At 40.5% G+C, this 20,570-nt stretch overlaps 1 protein-coding gene across 16 annotated transcripts in view; it reads right to left on the reverse strand.

Moving 5' to 3' along the window:
- Positions 1–20,570, reverse strand: part of LOC108280598 (muscleblind-like protein 1) — a 111,738-nt gene that overhangs the window by 84,007 nt on the left and 7,161 nt on the right. For 2 of the 16 annotated variants that reach the window (XM_017495745.3, XM_017495740.3), the window contains exon 1: positions 13,254–13,695. The exons of 1 other annotated variant lie outside the window; for it this stretch is intronic. The gene's annotated coding sequence lies outside the window, so the exon portion shown is untranslated. Of the gene's footprint in view, positions 1–13,253; positions 13,696–13,894; positions 14,237–20,570 lie in introns of those variants that run through there. 13 more of the 16 variants (XM_017495749.3, XM_017495746.3, XM_017495754.3 and 10 more) reach the window with 9 other exon arrangements.

The raw sequence follows: 20,570 nt of genomic DNA on the forward strand, positions 1-20,570 counted from the left end.
ACACACACCTTCATTTATGTTAATAACAGAATCAATACACGTTCCCTGAAGAGAAAATACACACCATCATAAACTCTTGTCATTACGCACGTGAAAATAAAAAGTGGTTTTAATTAAATAGAAATAAGTGTGTGCGTGTGTGTGTGTGTGTGTGCGTGTGTGTGTGTGTGTGTGTGAGAGAGACCTGTAGGTGAACACACTTCACATTAGTATGTGTATACCCATACATTTACAGACCTCAGCAGTCAGTGATGCCATCATTATAAACACACGGAGGTAATAATTATGTCATCTGCCAGCAGACTGATGTTATGACATAAGGTGTGTATCGCTTAACGCAACAGCACATCGACTTTTGCCGCAGGTGTGAGATTTTCTTGTCAGGATTTTTCCGCACCGTTAGACTCCACGCACAGTAACTCTGTCATTTGCCTGGTTTAACTGAACAGAGCGGCGCATTCACGGTGATGTTTACAAGTCTGTGGAGATCGGTTATGACACGAGCTCCTGATTTGCATATCGCCCCGAGTGTTAAGTAAGGAGTAAAACATCCGGAGGCATGCTGTTAAAGAAAAATAATCAGTGACTGTTTGGAGTGATGCGGCCTGACGTTAAGCGAGAAACTGTTACCATTATAAAGTGGTATAAAGTGTTTTATTCTTCTTAGACCATAGCAATTAGCACCTATTAGCTTGTGCGTCTCAAAAGAAGTTACCTAAGATAGCTATAAACAACTGTTCCCTCACCAAAAAAACCCACAGCTTGTCATTTTAAACCACAAAATCTTCCATTCTGAACAATTTTATACATGCTGTTACAAAGCATTGACACTGGAGACTCAATTTTATAAAAACAATTTTATAAATACTGGATTATTGAAATTTGTATAATATCAAGGTTTTTTTTTTTTTTTTTTAACCTTCTTCAGTGAAGCAAACGTATCTTATACTTCTACATTTCTAATATTTCGATCTGCACGAAATCTTACCAAGGATAAGATCCGGGATAAAGTGTGGGGTTTCTGTTTAGATCTTTTTCTTGATTTCTTATTTATGAATAATTATTATTTTTAATGAGATCGAGGTTAAGCTGTACGTAAAGATGGAAGATGGCGTTCGAGCGTGTACGTAAGAACGTAAGGACAAATAAGAGACGGATTTAATGGACAAAATGACCGAAATCCAGAATATTCCTGAAACTGGCACACTAGTCTATGAGTCACGGGTGTGTGCTAGTTCTGTAATTAGATCAAATAGACAGATGAATGATGATGATGATGACGAAACTTAATCAACGACTGGACAATGCTGAAGCTGATTAAGATTCAGAGCGGATATTTCAGAAACCCCAGCTGAGAAGCAACAAAATTATAGTGTGTTGACAAGGAACATTAATAAGAGGCACTGAAAAAAAGGCACATTAATAAAATGTCTGAATTCAACGGGTCATCAATAAGAGTCTGAATGCAAATGAATTATGAATGAGATCATTCCATATGGCCAAAGGCGTAGAGATATTATAGCACCCCGTCCCACACTGTGCATGGGAATGACTAATAAAGGCAGATCACGTGAAAACAGCATTACACGTTCACTCACTCTAGCACTTTATTTCACTAGCAACGTGTTCAACACATCTGCAGGTGTTTAACATGCAATTTGTATGCTTTTTAAAGTGGGCCACTCAAAACCAGGATCCACAAATTGATACACAGATTTGCACAATTTCCCACTTAAGAGCAGTTCTGATTCGATATTGTGTTTAATGTAACCAATCGGCGAGATATAACTGGTGTTAATTGTACATTCAAAGCACAGTGAGTCACAGATCACTGAATGCCTTAAAATCTTCTTCCAAATTTTCAGAAATAAACATTCATTAGCATTTATTATGTTTACTAGGTGTTGTCTGGATTGCAAACCCACCAACGGTGCTCTTGTTGCATGCAAGGCAGCATGAGTCTCTTCTTTCACACACACACACACACACACACACACACACACACGCACGCGCGCGTGCAGACGCGCACACAAAACACTGTTTACTTCAGGGTGTTCTAAACGCCAGTCATGAGACACATAAAACAGACACACACACAAACACACGCGCACACACACACACACACACACACACACACACACACAGTCAACAGGCATCTGGTTTCATTTGTTAAAGGCCTATAATTGATAGTGTGCAAATCACATGGGCCGTTTCACCTCAGCCAAGTCACATTCTTCAAGAAGGATGGAGAAGATTAACCCTTTTAAACTGTAATAAACGCAGCAAACTTTGCGACATCTGATTTCATTCTCTTCATTTGTTTAACTCAGGGCCTTCGAGGGAACCTCCGAGTTGCTTTAGCATGTTGATTTTCTGCTGCCAGTTGCACAAATCGAACGCAAGTTTGATCTGAATTCAAGGTCGTAAAGTCCATATGTTCAGAGGAGTGATCTCATCCCAAAACGATCCCATGGCACTGTTAAATTCTCAGATCTGATTGGTCAGATGCTTGATTGATTGATTGATTTTCTGTAACAGTTTACATCTCATGCTTCCCTCCTTTACCTCATGGTTCCGATGGCAACGAACACCATGTGGTCATGTTCTATTCTTGTCTCCACTCCTGTCATGTCATTGGTTTGTTGCCTGATTGTGTTCACCTGTTCTGTGCACAGTTCTGTTTAGTTTGTCCTATTTAAACTCTTGTTGAGTTAGTTTCTGATTATTGTTATCCTTATTTAACTTGACGTGGCCTGCCTGTCACCTCACGTGAATAGGGGCAGATGTTGCACCTATTAGGGGGTAAGTGTGCATTTTAATTTATTTCTTAAGACTACATTTGAACTATGATTCCTTGGGTTTTTATTTAATTTTTTTTTTTTTCTCACCATAGACTTAGACAACAGAGCTAACTTTTCTACTGTTGCAATTTTCAATCGAACGTCAGCCTTTTCCCAGAATTCCATGCTATATATGAGCAAAAACAGACTGAAGTGTGGCATTCGTGGAAACATGACTCCATCCGCCCCCTTCTACTACTTGTTCTCTTTGAATCCCTATGCCACACGCAAAGAAAACGGCAAATGAATGCATTTATGTAGCACTCACACCTCCGTCTGCCACCGCCATAAAGAAAGACAGTTGGGGAGGTTGGGGGGAGATAAAAAGAGAGAGAGATGAAGGATCAGAGGAGACGGATGGCAGCGCTCTGCCTGCCGCCATCTTTTCACCTCAAATGACTCTTAGGCAAGCAGAAGCCAAGCTGCTGTTCCAACCACAACGACTGACCTTTGGAATGCAAACAAACCCAACTGCAACTAATCAAAAAAGAAACAATCTGGTCCAAATAATTATCACAAGAAAACCTCAACTACTGTACTGTTGCATTTCACCCCCACCCCCATCCAGCTCTCGTCTCTTGGATGATCCATGGCTTTATGTTTTATTACCGTTGAGGGCTTTTTTTTGTTGTTTTTTTGCTTTTTTGGAAAGCTAAGAAACTAGGAGGACTCATTTCATGCTGAGCAAAACAAGCTGGAGAACTCGAGCTTGTCCTTAATCATTCCTCCAGGATATAAACAAAAGCATATTTTCCCATAGATGCTTTAATCATAGATTATCTGGATGAATTGTAAAATCTACTGGATCAACAACAACAAAAAAAACCTATCGCAGAAATGAGCTCACCCGCTGCTCTGTGATCAGATTTCTGGTGGTTTGGATGGACTCTTGGCAGTAGCAACGTCATATCACACCACATTTCATTTGAGCTTTTATTTATTTATTAATTTATGTATTTATTTTACAAATATTTTTTTTTTCTTCACCATTTTAGCCATAACAAAAATTTCCATTTCTCTATCGTTCAACAGTTGCCAGTCCAAAAGGATGAAATCTAATCAGTGCTTCCTTTAAGACATATTAAGTCACCTCACCTTTTCATATGAGTCACTACAGAAAGTTAATAGTCTCCTTTGTATACAGGATCTAACGACCATCTGTAACTGGCAGCGAAGTCAAGGCTACCTGGCTAAGTGGAAAGGCAGTAAAGCATTCAAATTCGTACCATTTGTAGTTCACAAATTTGACTCGTTTGACCATAGCATGCAAAACGAGGTTCTTTGGATAGTGGAGCATTCTTATAACAGCACAGTGCTGTTGAATACTCAGTTATGATTTGTCGGGAAGTGTTGATTAATTTTCTCTAACAGCAGCTCTGACAGTATTTCCAGTTGCAAGGTTCATATTAATGTACGTTTGCTGTTATGTGTCACCTTTCTATAGTAACAACTAACATAGGGACTTGTATAGTAGACACTCTAATTTGCTGTAGGAAAACTTGGAAAAATGGAACTGTTGGTTTAACATTTATGGAAGTAGTCTCCAGTGTGAGTGCTTTGTAGCATTTACAGAATTTGGCAGACGCCCTTATACAGACTGCCTTACATTTATCTCATTTATACAGCCAAGTGTTAGGGCCTCAGCAGTGGTGGGATTTGAACTCACAACCTTCCAATCAGAAAACCCAATGTCTTATCCGCTGAGCTGCCAACACCACCTGAACCCTGGTGAAGGAATGACTGTTTATAGCTGTCATAACCTAAGTGATAAACGGAACTAACTTGTTTTGTGGATGTTCCACAACAGTAAATGTAACAATTAATGGATAAAAGTACAATGTGTCATTCTTTAATAAATAAAAACCCTAACGGTTGGCTTAAAAAATAATCATTTTTTTTCATTTTTTTGTCATTCATTATTTTCATATAACAGCATGCCCATATAAGCATTCCTTAGCTTTTTAAAGGAGTTTTACTTGGAACCTTCTCTGATAGAGAACCACTCCGCTGTAGGGTTTTATGTCGAAAATTTCCGGGTTCGTCCAAAGCAATAACTACAACCATTAATCCTGTGCCTCATTATTAACCGTAATTATTTGCGTATATTTAAATTAGAGTTCTTATTAACGTACAATCATAAGACCGTGTTGTGTGAGCTAAACTATTTCTGGACCAGTGATGGGCATTAAATGATGCCAGCTGCCTTGCCAGGCAGGATCGAATGTCCTGCAGTGATGAGTCAGTGAGTGCAAACGAGTCAGAGGTCAGAGATTGCAGCAGGTTAAAGCACACGCTCTCCTGGCCTCGAATTACAAAGTGCCGCTTACTTCTGCGACAGTAAAAAAAAAAAAAAAAAAAAGTGAAGAAAGAGGTGGGATGTGGAGGAGAATTGAAGAGTGACAAAGGGAAGACAGAATGAGCCAGAGACCATCAGATGAACTGAATCAGATAGAGGAGTAGAAGGAGACGGATCGGAACAAAGAAAGCAGATACAAAACAAGTGAGGATGGAAGATTGAAGATGGGATTGGAACGAGGATATTTCAATTTCCCCTCCTCATCCTTTTCACCTTCCATCACAACTCAATCTGTGAATAATTTTTTTTTTTTTGTATGAATCATGCACAGTGCAAGGTCTGTTTTTATGACTGTAATAAATAGTAATAACGTCTTAATAACACATCCTGGCATCTTTCTTTTCTTTGATCCTAGTAGTGTTTCATAAATCTGAGAACTTACTTTAGTAAAGCTCAGCCCCTGTATCATTCCCTGAGTTACCTTGTGTTCAGAAAGTCCTGGAATGTATTTGTTATTCATAAATCATCCTGCCACTGCCAACTGAAGGTACACCGTGTCCCAGTAATCTGTCCATATGAGCAGACTGAACAGGACGAGACAGCCATCTCTCAAAAGTTTTACAATCACACTCAAAAAGTACTTTTCGCACAGCCTATATCCTGTCGTTAGCTCGTTAACTAGCTAGCATTAGTAGTGAAGATAATGTTTACATTCCTCATTCTTGTATAAAACTTGTTTCAAGTTGAATAATTTAGTTACAGTTACATTTATATAGCGCTTTTCTAAACACTCAAAGTGTTTACATAGAATGGTGGTGGTGGGGTGGGGGGGGGGGGGGGGGTGTCATTGTAGTCACTGAATAACAGGCATAAATAAATAATTATTTTTTTAAAAAAAAGCTGTGATAACATCCTCTCAGAAATCCTGCCAGGTTACCTCACTTGTATTAGGAAGATACTGTAAACATTTATGGATATGACTTTAAATCATCTTAAAAATCCTGTCAGGTTAGCTCATTAGATAACTAGCATATTTAAATAAGCATTATGACCACTTGTAATATATAAATTAAAATCCTGTCAGGATTTTAATTGATCTATTATGTATATTTATATATTATCTATAATATATTTCATGTGTAATATATTTTATTATGTTAGAAAGCTTGCTAGCATTAGCAATGAAGATTCTGAACATTCATGAAATCCTCTTTCTTTAAAAAAAAAAAAAAAAATCCTCTTTCTCCACTTAACATCCTCTTAGAAATCCTGCCAAGCATATGCAAGAAGTATGACAGAATGAAGGAATATGACTTTAAATCCTCTCAGAAATCATGCCAGATTAGCTCACGCTAACTAACTAGCTTGCGTTAACAGAAAGAAATATGCTACAATCGTTAGCAGTGAGTATAAACATTGTGACTCAAAATCCTTTTGGAAAAGCTGTCAGTGATCTAGCTAGCTAGCTTTAGCATGAAATATGATACAGCTAATACATATGACATTAAAACCTCTTAGAAATCCTGTTTAGCTAGCTCATGTCAGTTAGATAACTAGCATTATTGGTGAGCATTATGAACATCTGAGATATATGTAAATTGAAATACGTCAGAAATCCGCTCATGTTAGCTAGCTAGCCTAGATTAGCAGCAAGAAATATGCTAAAAGTTGAAATCCTGTCATTTTGGTTTGTTAATGTGTTTTGAACTTATATATGGGCTCACAGACAGGGTTAAACATTCATACCTTTTGCTTGTGATCTTATTCAGGTGGAATTGAATGAAATCCAACCACACTTTTTTTTTTTTTCTTCTCAAATCCTTCCCATGCATTTCTCATGAGATCAGGATTAGCCAAAATACCTCATCGTGATAGTTTTGCATATGACTATGCATTTTCCCAAGTGGAAAGAACACAAAGAAAATGGCTTCATTCCTTCCGGATGGGATGGGGTTTCGATCCGCAGGTGCCACAAAAACCCCTCTGCAAGGTCGTTACCATCACGAAAGCTTCACAGAGAGAGCCCAGATGGCATAAGCAGTGCATCAGGTGTGCAAAATGAATAGGAATATAATCATAAAGTCAATGATTAGCAAGTCTGCACACAGCTGTGTGCAGAAGTTCGATTTGTACCTCAGTTTTCGGCACTAAATGAACAAACGCTATAAGGTGAAGCAGATTTAGAGTGTCTCCATTTCCCTGGCAAAGGTATTCAATTGGAAATGCAGTAATCCTTGTCCGTGAAAGTGTTCTTACTTCTCGTGTCGTTTTTCACTGTGTTCATCGGAATCTGGCGGATGCCGAGTGTTAGAAATATGCTGAGACAGCCAGGTTGATGATGACGGTGATCTAAAGTCTTTTGGTTATATCTATTGCAAAAGGTATCATGTGTCAGAACACTGGGTCTTAGAAAGGATTGTAAAATGGAGAAGGCTGATTAGTAAGAGTGCTTTGTAATCCATAAGTAACATCTAATCTGCAAGTGAATGCAGCTGTAGAGCGAGACACGATTACTCGTTAAACGTGAAGCTAGAATCTGGTCTCGTCTTACACATAATGAGAAAAGCAACGACGCAACATTTGAAGGGCAAACAGGAAGCATGATGCAGCAAAAGCTAGCCAACCGACAGCACTGGGGTCATCCTGTATGTCATTGTCTCAATGACATATGAAAGGTTACAATCTCTGCTGTAAGTGCATCGATGCAGATCTGAGCAATAATTTTAAACGCAAGGTGTCCTTTACTGGTAACACATTACTGAAGGGAAGTGTTCATAGTGCTACATAAGACCTGTGTAAATCATTCATGACAACAGATTGCTTATTACAACTGCCATCAGCCACCATAATGCCTGGGGTTGTCAAATTTCTTTATACATATAGTAGACCCCAGAAGCTGGGGTCAGCCATGATGCGGCACCCCTGGAGCAGAGAGGGTTAAGAGTCTTGCTCAAGGGCCCAACAGTGGCGGCTTGGCAGTGCGGGGGCTTGAACCCCCAACCATCCGATCAGTAACTCAGAGTCTTAACCACCAAGCCACCACTGCCCCACTGTCAAGCCAATGGTGTCAAATGGTGTCAAGCCAAACTCACAACCAAACTCCTGCTAATATAGGGGCTGAGAAAATCTAGTGGACTCAGTGTCATGTCATGAAGTTGTCATAACTTTACATAAAAAGGTCATAAATGGTCAAAGTAAACTCGATTCTCTATAAGGGGTAAAAACGATCCGTAACTCTGTCATAGGTATTTAAAATGGTCACATTATAAACATTTTGTGACTTTGATATACGCAAAGTCCGTTTTCATGACAGTCCTTATAACATGTTACGTCAACACAAATCTATGTCACTTATAGACATATAAAGATACATACAAAGATAGAATCTTAATGACAGCTGACATTTGTTCTAATAAGCCTTCATACATGGTTATGCATGTTTGTTAGTTGTCATGAGTCTTATGACTGGGTTTGTCAAATTTGATGTCATATCAACTAAGTTTGTCTTATGACACTTTATGACACTCATATTCCACTATCTTAACAACTGGCTTTGTACTGCAGTGCACTTCGAATAATGTTAGTAGTGTCAAGCCAAACTCACAACCAAACTCCTGCTAATATAGGGGCTGAGAAAATATAGTTGACTCAATGTCATGTCGTGTCATGAAGTTGTCATAACTTTACATAAAAAGGTTATAAATGGTCACAGTCATGACAGTCACAACACAAATTTATACCACTTCAGTCTGCCGAACATGGTTATGCATGTTTGTTAGTTGTCATAAGTCGTACGGAGCACTATTTAGCACCACCGTTATATATATTAAGCGTTACCTTTTTATCGTTCTTACACGTAGGACACACTGTGAATGAAACTAAATGCAGCTGTATTTACTCTTAATATAAATATCCCTTTGGATGTATGAACAGAGAAATGTTGTGGGCCATTTTAATACGCGCTTTTAGTTTTTACGAGACAAGTTTGCAAATTGGACACAGATTCAATCTGTCAAGCCACAAATTCAAGCAAAGCTATGCTAATGAGATTTACCAACCAGACTGCACCTGTGAATACGACATAATCTGCAATAAAGCACATCACTGAGTATGTAATAAGGCTATGACATTAACAAAAAACAAACAACAACAACAACAACAACAGGCCAAAAAAAAAAAAAAGAAGATCTGTAGGTAAACCACTCGCAGTAATAATAAGATAGTGGTTTATTGGTAAAGATTGGTCACACCTTGGGGCAATTTATCACATCAATTCCACCTACGAGAATGTTTTTTGGGAGATAGGAGGAAACCAGAGAACCCTGAGGAAACCCACTGTGGACATGGGGAAAACATGTGAAGTTACACCCAGACATTAACTTGACCTCAGGATTGAACCAGGGACCCTGGAGCTGTGAGGTGGCAACACTAGGTTCCAAGACGTCAATCCTTTCTATCTATTCTCCTCAAATCTGCCCTTATTTCCGTATACACACTCAAAAACTCAGCTTCAGTGGGCTGTTGATCTCACGATTGCAAATTCTTATTGCAAAAGTTAGGAAGGTTATGATTAGGGTTTTAGAGTTGGGATTAGCAGGCGCACATTTTCTTATAACGTCATTTAATACAGATGAAATCAGTTGGTTTATATTTCTCATGAGATCACGTTTGACTCGAAATCAACTCGGAGCTGAAGTCTCTCAAGAGGGACTCTCGGTGAAAATAAAACACGGACGTAGAAATATGAACGTAAGGATAACGTTTAGCATATTTAGCTTATCTGGAGTGTCCGAGTCCTTCTGTGTGTATGACGTGCGAAAGGTCGTCCTCATCTGCACGGGTTTAGACTTAAAATAGACGAGTAAGACAGACTGCGTTTATTTATCTATTTATTTGCGATATTCCTGCACTCTTCGTTTATGGTGTTTGGATTGCGTGTGGGTGTTTGTGCCGATTTTCTCCCCTGTAATTGGTATATTTGTGCGTGTTCAGCTCTCAGTGTGTAGGCTGGGTGCATGCGAGTGTGCGAGGGCGTGTTTGTGCTGAACGCCCACTGCACAATGTGAGCCGAGCTCCCACACTGAGATGGCCGTCTGCTCTAATGAAGTGGAAGTGAGAATGCTTATTTAGAAGTGGCAGCAAAATGGCTAATTGAGTGTGGCAGTGTGTGTAAGTGACCTGATCCACCCTTCGAGCTCAGCACGGACACGTTACACCACTGTCTTCAGATCAGCTGTTCCTTCTGCTTTTAACAATGATTAATATCTGCGCTAACAGGGATTATTATGAGGCAAAACTGATCCGGCTTTAGCGTGGTGGTCAACGTTAGTGATTGCCATGCGATTGGAAAACTGTTCGAGAGTCTTTACTGATTTTAAATTTGATAAATAGGCCATTTGATGCGGATCTCATGAAACGCATGTACCCCTGCATTTGATTTCAAGTTAAATGAACTTTAATACCTGCAAGTGTTTTGCTCATTTTTATTGTGGCCTAATAATAAACAGATTTTAAAGATTTACATAAATCCATCCATCTTGTATACCGCTTAATCCTTTTCAGGGTCACGGGGAAACCTGGAGACTATCCCAGGGAGCATGGGGAACAAGGCGGGGTACACCCTGGACAGGGTGCCAATCCCTCGCAGGGCACAAACACATACACACTCACACACCCATTCATACACTACGGACACTTTAGACACGCCAATCAGCCTACCGTGCATGTCTTTGGACTGGGGGAGGATACCAGAGTACCCAATATTTAAAAAAATAAAAAATTTGGTGGAATTTTTTTATTGAAAATTTATGGAAAGAGTCTCAAGGGGTTTAAGTTTTAGCACATTTGACTCGCACCTCCGGGGTCAGGGCTTCGATTCCCACATCTACCCTGTATGCGTGCGAGTTTGCATGTTCGCCCCATGCTTCAGGGGTTTCTCTAAATTGCCCATAGTGTGTGACTGCGTGTGTGATTGTGCCCTGCGATGGGTTGGCACCCTGTCCAGGGTTTACCCCACCTTGTGCCCCAAGTCCTCTGGGATAGGCTCCAGGCTCCTCGTGACCTTTGTAGAGTAACACGGATAGAGAGTAGTCTCTAATATCAGTGCTTTGTACCAGTCAACTATCAAGCAGTAAGTTTTCTGCTACTTTGCATTTTTTGGTTTCTCAGCTACAACAAGCTACAAGAATTTTTCTTGTCTTATTTACTTATTCACTTCAACAGAAAGTGATGGAACAACAGCTATAATAGCTATAATAATCTTTCTTTCTTTCTTTGGGACACCTATGGTGCAGTACATGGCACTGTTTCACATGCATCACAAGTCACAAGACCCACCCACATGATGGGAGACACTCACTCACACACACACACACACACACACACACACACACACACACACACACACACACACACACACACACACAGTAAACGGGGACTACTGCATGAGCTGCGTTCACAAAGCAGGAACTGTCTCTTTATACAAAGGCAAGACTACCTCCTCTTTTAGCTGTAAGGAGGAGTGTGTGATTTCATTTTGTGCTCTGTCTGTGTTGGTGGCGTGTATGCGTGCGTGTCCACACGCGGACAAAGCCCCTACTCATAACTGAAACGGACGGACCGAGGCAGCACACACTGACTCCAGTGTGTCACTGGCGAGAAGTGGACTGATGATGCAGCTCATGTGAAATGTGCTCCGTTAGCTTTACTGGGTAGGGGAAGGTGGTGGTGGTGGCGGTGGTGGTGGTGGCGGTGGTGGTGGTGGTGGTGGTGGGGGGGTTGGTGAGGGGTAAGGGGTGGCACTTGAGAGACGTGAACAGCGTGCGATAGAGACATTTTCTCATGTAGGAACTTTATCTTAATGATAGATCGGTGGAGAGAAGCTTCTAGAAAGCAGGAACCCGATGATGTGGTGTGGTAATTCATTATGACCAGGACAAGAAGAAAAAAAAAAGAAAGACAAGAAGATGATGAAGTATAGGAGTAAATAATATACGAATTCTGAACTGCCTGGTGATGTCATCTGTCAGGACTTTTGGCAGGGCTGACTGTTGTGTGTGTGTGTGTGTGTGTGTGTGTGTGTGTGTGTGTGTCTCGGAATGCCTCCCTGACACCATAATCTCTCCAAATTACAGACTCCACGTGCCACCCGCAAAGGAGTCGTTTAACCCTCACACTCTAATGAACGCTCCCACTTACACACACACACACACACACACACACACACACACACACACACACACACACACTCACTCATCTGCATTCCAGAGCGAACTCCTCTCTTCGCTGAAGAGACAGAATGGATGTTCCTGAATTCCACAATCCTGACACGAGAACATAGACAACAACATGTTTCGGATAAACCGGATAAAGTCAGCTTCGACTTCGGACACTCCGATAACGTTCTCGCCGTCCTAACCCGGGACTCATCGTGTCTCGCTTTACATCGTCTCGCTGTCCCCAATCACGCCGCTGTCTCAGACTCACGGCTCTCCGTACATCCTGCACTCATTGCTAGCTCTACGATAACCAGGAACGTTTGACCGACATGTCACATGAGAACAACTCAACAACCACAAATATGAAAAAAGGTCCAAGTTTCCCGAACGTTATCCTCTTTATTACGAAGTGATCTCCATCTCTGGAGTGCGAGGTATATGGAGTGGGGCTCAGATCTCACACCACACCACAACACACACACAAATTTCAGCCAGACTGGTGCAGACGGCAGTAGGAACTCAGAGGGTTTAATCATTTCCTGAGGGCAGCTCCAGTATAAACATCTGGAGTCGGGTCATCATAACCGCACATCCAAGGACACACAACGTGAACGAGCTAACGTGGACCCCAAACAGTTTTCCAGCTGTAAACACTCTGCGACGAACACTGATTTCGAATGCTGAAGTTGACAAATTATCAATCAAACCTTCTGCTGCAGAGCTACGAGCAGAGCATATGCGCAGTTCCCTGCATCAACAAACCCCCTCCCACACACACATACATACACAGACACACACACACACACACACACATATATATATACATATACACACACATATATAAATATATATATACACACACACAGAGCTTCCCAACACACAACAAGAACAAGTACTTACTCCGCTCCAGTACGGACTCCACTGACTGCTGCAAAGGGAGCAAGTGAACGCTTCACACTCCTCTCTCACACTGCCTCTCTACTGCTCTCTCTCTCTCTCTCTCTCTCTCCTTCTCTCTCTGGACTCTACCGTGCTGAGATAGAGCGTGCGCCATAAAAGGCAGCCCAGCTAAACATGTCACATGTAATTTATCCACGGCAGGCGGCAGAGCTTCACCTTTCCGAGTGTGTGTTTGGAGAGAACGGAGTTCCTGCGAAACTTCAGCTCTTGCAACCGGGTATCTGTATGTGTATGTGGGAGTGTGTGTGTGTGTGTGTGTGTGCGAGAGTGTGGGTGTGTGTGAGCTGTCTAGACCAAGCATGCCAATTACAACACAGTCCTAACAGTGTGTGACTCTTTTCCCTCCCTAGAGAGAATGCAGTGTGAATTGAGTGCCATGAATAGAAATGGTTACACACACACACACACACACACACACACACACACACACATACACACACAGAGATCACACATGGTCTGATATGTCTCATTTATGCATGGTAATATACACACAAGCATACACACACACACACACACACACACACACACACACACTTAAACCATATTCCTCACATTCCTCAGACAGACAGAAAGAGTCTTACCTCACATCACTGAGCAGCATGTGTGAGCGAACGGGATGAGCGTGTGTGTGTGTGTGTGTGTGCGTGTTTGTGTGTGTGAGAGAGAGAGAGAGAGTGTGAGAGAGCGTGTGTTCAGACACAGGCGGACGGGATGGGCAGAGTTGCTGGAGCTGAGAGGCTCATTGTTCTGACCAGCAGTGTGCGTGTGTGTGTGTGTGTGTGTGTGTGTGAGTGGTATGTGTCACACTCCGAACGTTCTCCCCATCTAGAGACCTATACTCTCCCATACACACACACACACAAAACCTCTCTGTTTCTCTCTCTAGTGCGGTCGTTCCCTCTGTGAAACACACATGCACACACCATACACACTCCTGCCTGTGGCTCTGCGTCGGAGTCCCTCCCGCCACTCACAGCCAAGGCTCCGCCCCTCAACCATCCCACCAGGAAGAGACAGAGAGAGAGAGAGATAGAGAAAGAGAGAGAGAGGGAGAGAGATGAGGGAAAAGGCCATGAGAGGTAAGGAGGAATGGAGCATGCAAACACAGCTGGTGAAAAAAAAAATAATAATTTGATCGAAGAACTCCTTCATTTATTTTTAAAAATGTTTGTTGTTTTATGAAACTTCGAAAAATCTAGACTGTGTGCTGTTTTAGACGAGGAAAATATCCATCACTCATCGAAGTTAGCCGAATTAGCGTTCGAGCTTGTTAGATGTCCGTGTTTTTTTTTTCCCCCCTACTTTGTTGTTCAAATGTACGGAGGTCGAAAATGACATAAATCCTTCCGGGGGAATTCTCCATAAAATACACAGTTCTGGAGGTCCTACTCTCTCAGTGCTTGTAATTATCCCACAGAAATAATATCGCACTTTCTAGACATTCCTTTCGACTAGATATTTCTTTCACAAACGCATCAAAGGACAATCCCTACTTGACAACGCTCTACTTTCATCCGTGGACATCAAACGTTTATAAACAGAGACGGATTAAGAGGCTTGAAATACGTTCACGATACGCGAGCAGAAAAACACCATCCCGCTATTGTTGTTTTAAGACTAGCAGAACTTTGTTTAAAAGTGAACTACTACGATTCACGAGTAAAGCCTCTGACGATCTAAAGCTTTCCAAACAAATTCCTGTAGTTTCTCAGATCCTCTCATGGCATGTTTGCTATTCCTGGAGCTATTAAAGCGCTCCAGCTGTTTATTTCTTCAAATGTCGCCCTGGAGTATACATGGACTCATCACATGACCTGACTGGAACGGACCATTTTTGGACGGTTAGATCAGAAACTTCTTCTTCGAATACCACCATCTCATTCGACACTTCACATACCGTTCCTCACTGAGACTTACAAGCCTCTAGAGTGAGAACGATGACTCCATCCAGAACATGGTCTGTCCAACATGGTCATTGACTGGATATGGAAAGTCACAAAGGTTAAGATTAGTGTGGGTTTCCTAAAGATATAGTAGATTATGCCATGGATCATGTTACCGTTAACATACCGCTCATCCACCTCAAGGTTCGACGTATGGTGTGGCGTACAGCCTGCATTCTGACATGCTTTTCCGCTCACCGTGGCTGTAAAGAGCAGTTATTTGAGTTACCGTAGCCTTTCTGAGAGCTTGGACCAGTCTGACCATTCTCCCCTCATCAACAAGGTGTTTCTGCCTGCAGAACTGCTGCTCACTGGATGCTTCTTTTGTTTTTCAGACCATTCTGTGTAAACTCTAGAAACTTTTTGTGCACAAAAATCCCAGGAGATCGGAAGTTTCCAGAAATACTTAATTAAACCACCCAGTTTGGCACCAACACCAATACCACCAATCAATCAATCAATCACTCACTGAGACGTCCTAATTCTGATGTTCGATGTGAAGACTAACCGAACCCTCAGAATGAAGCTTTTCTCATATCATGTGGCAAGACACATCATCAACAACGAATATATCAGTAACGGCACCGCTGTTAAGATTGTTAATTGTTGCTATACATCCACTGTATATCATAAATACAGTATACACTATGTCTTGCTGTCAAAGTGTTTCACATGCTTGAGTCACATTTATTTAAATCTCCTTGATTTTTTTTTTTTTTAGCTTATAAAGCATAACAATAATGCTGGATATTACAGGAAATCACTCACTACTGAGAGAATATTAATCCATGAATCTCCATCACCATCATTTACAAGATACAGTAGAATTCGATTAATGTTATATTATGATATTTTTTTTCGCTCTGCCACATTTTTATTACCGCAAGTCACAATTTAATTTTTCCGTTTCACATAATTACCTTATAAGCTTTTAGCTGTTTTATATTTCTTTTATTTGGCAGACGATTTATCCAACTCTCAGGTGGGTGAAGTATAGTCATTTCTAGTGGCGCAGAAAGGAATTCATTTCAGGTGGGGGCGGGGGGTTAGGAATACACTAAATAAAATTACGACGTGGTCTGTATAGTTATATTGATAAATGTTATGTGCTGGTGCGATTGGTGGAGCTACCGTCTACGTCTACGACGTAAGTCTTGTGAATTCATGTGTGCATCTTATATGTGAATAACGACCACCTTAAGTACATGTTAGTCCATGTTTGTTAGTTTAATGCATATTCTTTCTTACAGAGCATGTTTGACTTAATTGATCCCTACGTGTTAATTAATACATAACAAATAGGACAAACATGTACTTAAGGTTTCATAATTCGACTCATGTCGTAGTTAAGGTCTGCGCTTCATTAGTCCATGATTAGTACATGCCCCAACTCATCGTTAATTCATATTTAAGGAAGTATTAATTCAGCTATTAGTGCACGATTATTCATGTACTGTTACTGTAAAGTGTTACCAATAGTGTTGAATGAAAATGATGTATAAAATAAAACGTTCAGGATGAACGACGCTTTGATCTACTTTTCCGTTCCTCCTTCTTGCAACGAACCATCATAACTTTACCAGCGAACAGCTCGACAACACTGTGCTCCAACAGAGTCGAACAGAAACGGTTAAAAATCGTTGGATGTTAAATACGGAATCGTAAACATGACTCCGTTGACCTTTTTCCACGAACATCATTACAGCGCATTCATTTGACATCGAATGCATTTTTTTGCTCAGGAATTGCACTAGAATATTCCGAACAGGTGTATATATAATGAGATTTGTTCTAGGTGTGTTATGTGAACCATCCATAAATAAGCACTTGGAACTGGGAAATATTTCAACCTGAATTCCAGCTCCCCTAGCTACAATACACTACTGTTACTACACAGAGTTAATCACCAGCCTTTCATTACATTTTGGCTCTGTTGATTAATCTGCTAATTGGTTCAAATAAGGCTCTTTCTTGGCTAATTGTGTAATTAACTGATTTTTGCCAGAAAATAAGCACAAAAATGAATGCTGCTGTTGACTTTTTTTTTTTTTTTTTAATTATCCATAGCAATGGCACATGATCCCAATTATTCACGATAGACTCATTTTATATGCTACACTGAGCTGGCGCTTTTATGACATACATCGAATACCTGATAAACCGCAAACATTTATTAGACACTAAATAGCTGTGTATATCCCAAACACACACCCGGACACTGTCCGATTCATATTTCAGACGTATACAAGGTACTTTTCTGTCCATAAACTGAACATTATTTATACTTTATATACCATAGCTTGATTGAATTTTCCAATCAGAAGGTGTGGAATTATCTATGCATACATTTTCCTTACCGATTATCCTACACAGGGTCTCAGGGGAGAATGGAGCGTATCCTAGGGAACTCGGGGTACGAGGCAGGGGACACCCTGGACTGGGTGCCAACCCATCACAAGGCACGATCGCACACTACAGACAATTTGGAAACGGCAATCAGCATATAACGCGTGTCTTTGGACTGTGGGAGGAAAATGAAGTACCCGGAAGTAACCATCCATCCATCTATGTTCTATCCCGCTTATCCTTTTCAGGGTCACGGGGAACCTGGAGCCTATCCCAGGGACTGGGTGGACTGGACTGGGTGCCAATCCATCACAGGGCACAATCACATACACACTCACACACACCCATTCATACACTACGGACACTTCAGACACGCCAATCAACCCACCATGCATGTCTTTGGACTGGGGGAGGAAAACGAAGTACCCGGAAGAAACCCGCTAAGCTTAATGTAAACAAACAACAGTTAAGGGATCTGATTTATTTCATGACACAATCAGTTTAATCTTTCATTTGTAAACCGAACTGCTGCTTCTAGTAGTTTCTCTGTGGCTCACACACGCTGATAAGGACACTCGAAAGGATGAACACTTGAAAAGAACCATTCATAATGGTTCATTCATGAGACATTTTTAAAACGGCTGATGTTTTTTTGTAAGCGCATTAATTTGCATGAATTTTATGGGGCCGAGCAGTAATTTACGGCTCGTTTTATTGTTTATTTATATTGTCCTTTTTAATTGCACCTAAAATTCCATCTGCGGGCAATGGCTTGTGCTGGCTAAGCAAAAAAGTCATCCTCATCGACACACACACACATGTAAACACACCTTGCAGTCCTATTAGGCCAAGAATCCTTTTTCGGTCACAGGCAGTGTTGTGCCAGGCCCAGAAAGCAAGTCCAAGTTACACTCCAGAGCACGAGGCTCTCAGCATGGACTGTAAATATTTATGAAGACCCAAGCTAAACATTCACACTCATTCCGACACCGAGATCCATCATGGCAACTGTCACAGTGCTCCTTTTCCTTCATTCTCTCTCTCTCTCTCTCTCTCTCTCTCTCTCTCTCTCTCTCTTGACCTCAGTCTGTTTCTCTTTTGCTCTAACATTTCTATACCAGCACACTCATCATGCACAGGATAACCCCTGACAGAACTGAAACTCTATGTTTAAAGGTGCTTCCTGGTACACGATGGAGGTAACCGAATACAAATAGATACAAATAGAAGACACACTATTTTTTAAAATCTTTCTTTCTTTCTTTCTAGTTTTTTTAAAAAGCATGTCAGAAAGGTTTACTGGGCTATCAGAGAAATCCTGTAGGACACAAGCGAGCAGTCAGAAATGAACCAGTCAGGTTCGTGATGGTTTCAATTAGGCTACTAGTGTTTTTATATTCACTGGGAAGAAAAAAAAAAAAAAGTTTTTTTGAATTTAATTATTTTCATGTCAAGTGATGGCACGAATTTCATTTGTCTACATGCAGATGTATATTTTGTTATTGTAGTAACATTTACTCGTAGGTTGTTTTTTTGTTGTTGTTGTTGTTGTTGTTGAGTTTACTTCAAGCGAGTAATTCCAACCAATCATGTTCCATTTACTTGAATAAATTATGCAGATGAAGTCACGAATAAACTGTAGACATGCGCTGTAGGCTGATTGGCATTTAAAAAATTTCTAAATTTATTGTGAGAATGTGTGTGCAATTATCGTGCCCTGTGATGGGTTGGCATCCTGTCCAGGTTGTCTCACACCAATGTGTTCCAGAGGCGTACAACATACCAGTGAGTGGAAAATCGTAGCTGTAGATTTTTTTTTAAAAATGCACAGGTATAAAAGGAAATTCTGCATGGCACTTTTAAGTCTTCCTCAGAGAAACATATTGAAACTATTGGCAATGTTTCTTGAACAGATATCGGAACAAGATGATTGGTTGGTCCAGATGATTAGGCACAGATTTGGGGGAATCCTTGTTAGATTTATCACCTTTGTCTTTATATAAGAAAATATAGGTAAATCTCATATAGGAGTGGGACAGGAAGACAAATTTCTGGTATGGTAATGGTACATATACCAATGTTGTGGTTTTCAGTAAATTAAAGAAAGAATTAGTGTATTTCTACTGCTAAGTAGATCAGGTTATTTAACTAAGTGTGCAGGTATTCAATTATTTGCTTAGGGAAAGTGCAAAAATATTTTTTTATTGATTTTTTTTTAAATGGATTTTCTTTCTCCACAGGATTAACCAAGGATTGCCCTGCATTCACATTGGAGCTAATTTATTCACCTAACATTGCTTAAATCTCCATACATTATGTACTAGTCTCGAGTCTACCATGCTTACTAGGGTTTCACTGCTAGAGCTTAGGTAGTGCAAATGCCATCTTAAGTGTGTGTGTGTGTGGATAAATGTGTTATATATATTTATATACAGTATCTACACAAAATAAGCCAGTTTTCATCCATGCATAACATAAGCAAACTATTGTAATTAACATATTAATGAATTAATTAACAACCATAACCATTTTTATGTTTCAGTGAACAACATGCCGTATTTTTTGGTCCTTTTTTAATGTCTGTCCTGTTGAATATTGTGTAACATCAGCAAAATAAGTTGTTCCTGTAGTATAACGGTTGTTCACCAACCAAACTCACCCTGGATTCTTCAAGACATTTTGGACGTTTTTTATATTTACATTATTTCTTGTCCCATTATATTTGGAGCAATAAATCGCGATAATACATTTCTTCTAGATATTGATGAGAAATGAATATCCAGTACGATAAGGTTCCATAGCAGGAAAAGGGATAAGGTCCCACAGATCTCACATCCCATTAGTAGTCACCACATTGCTTTGCCTCTTATTTACATGAGCTGAAAGTTTGTCATGTCGCCTGGCCCCGCCTACTTTATTTTGTCATTGAAAATTCTGCCTCCTGTCATTGTAAATCATCAACTCGCAT

This window comes from Ictalurus punctatus, chromosome 20 (assembly GCF_001660625.3).
Source record: "Ictalurus punctatus breed USDA103 chromosome 20, Coco_2.0, whole genome shotgun sequence".
NCBI lineage: Eukaryota > Metazoa > Chordata > Actinopteri > Siluriformes > Ictaluridae > Ictalurus > Ictalurus punctatus.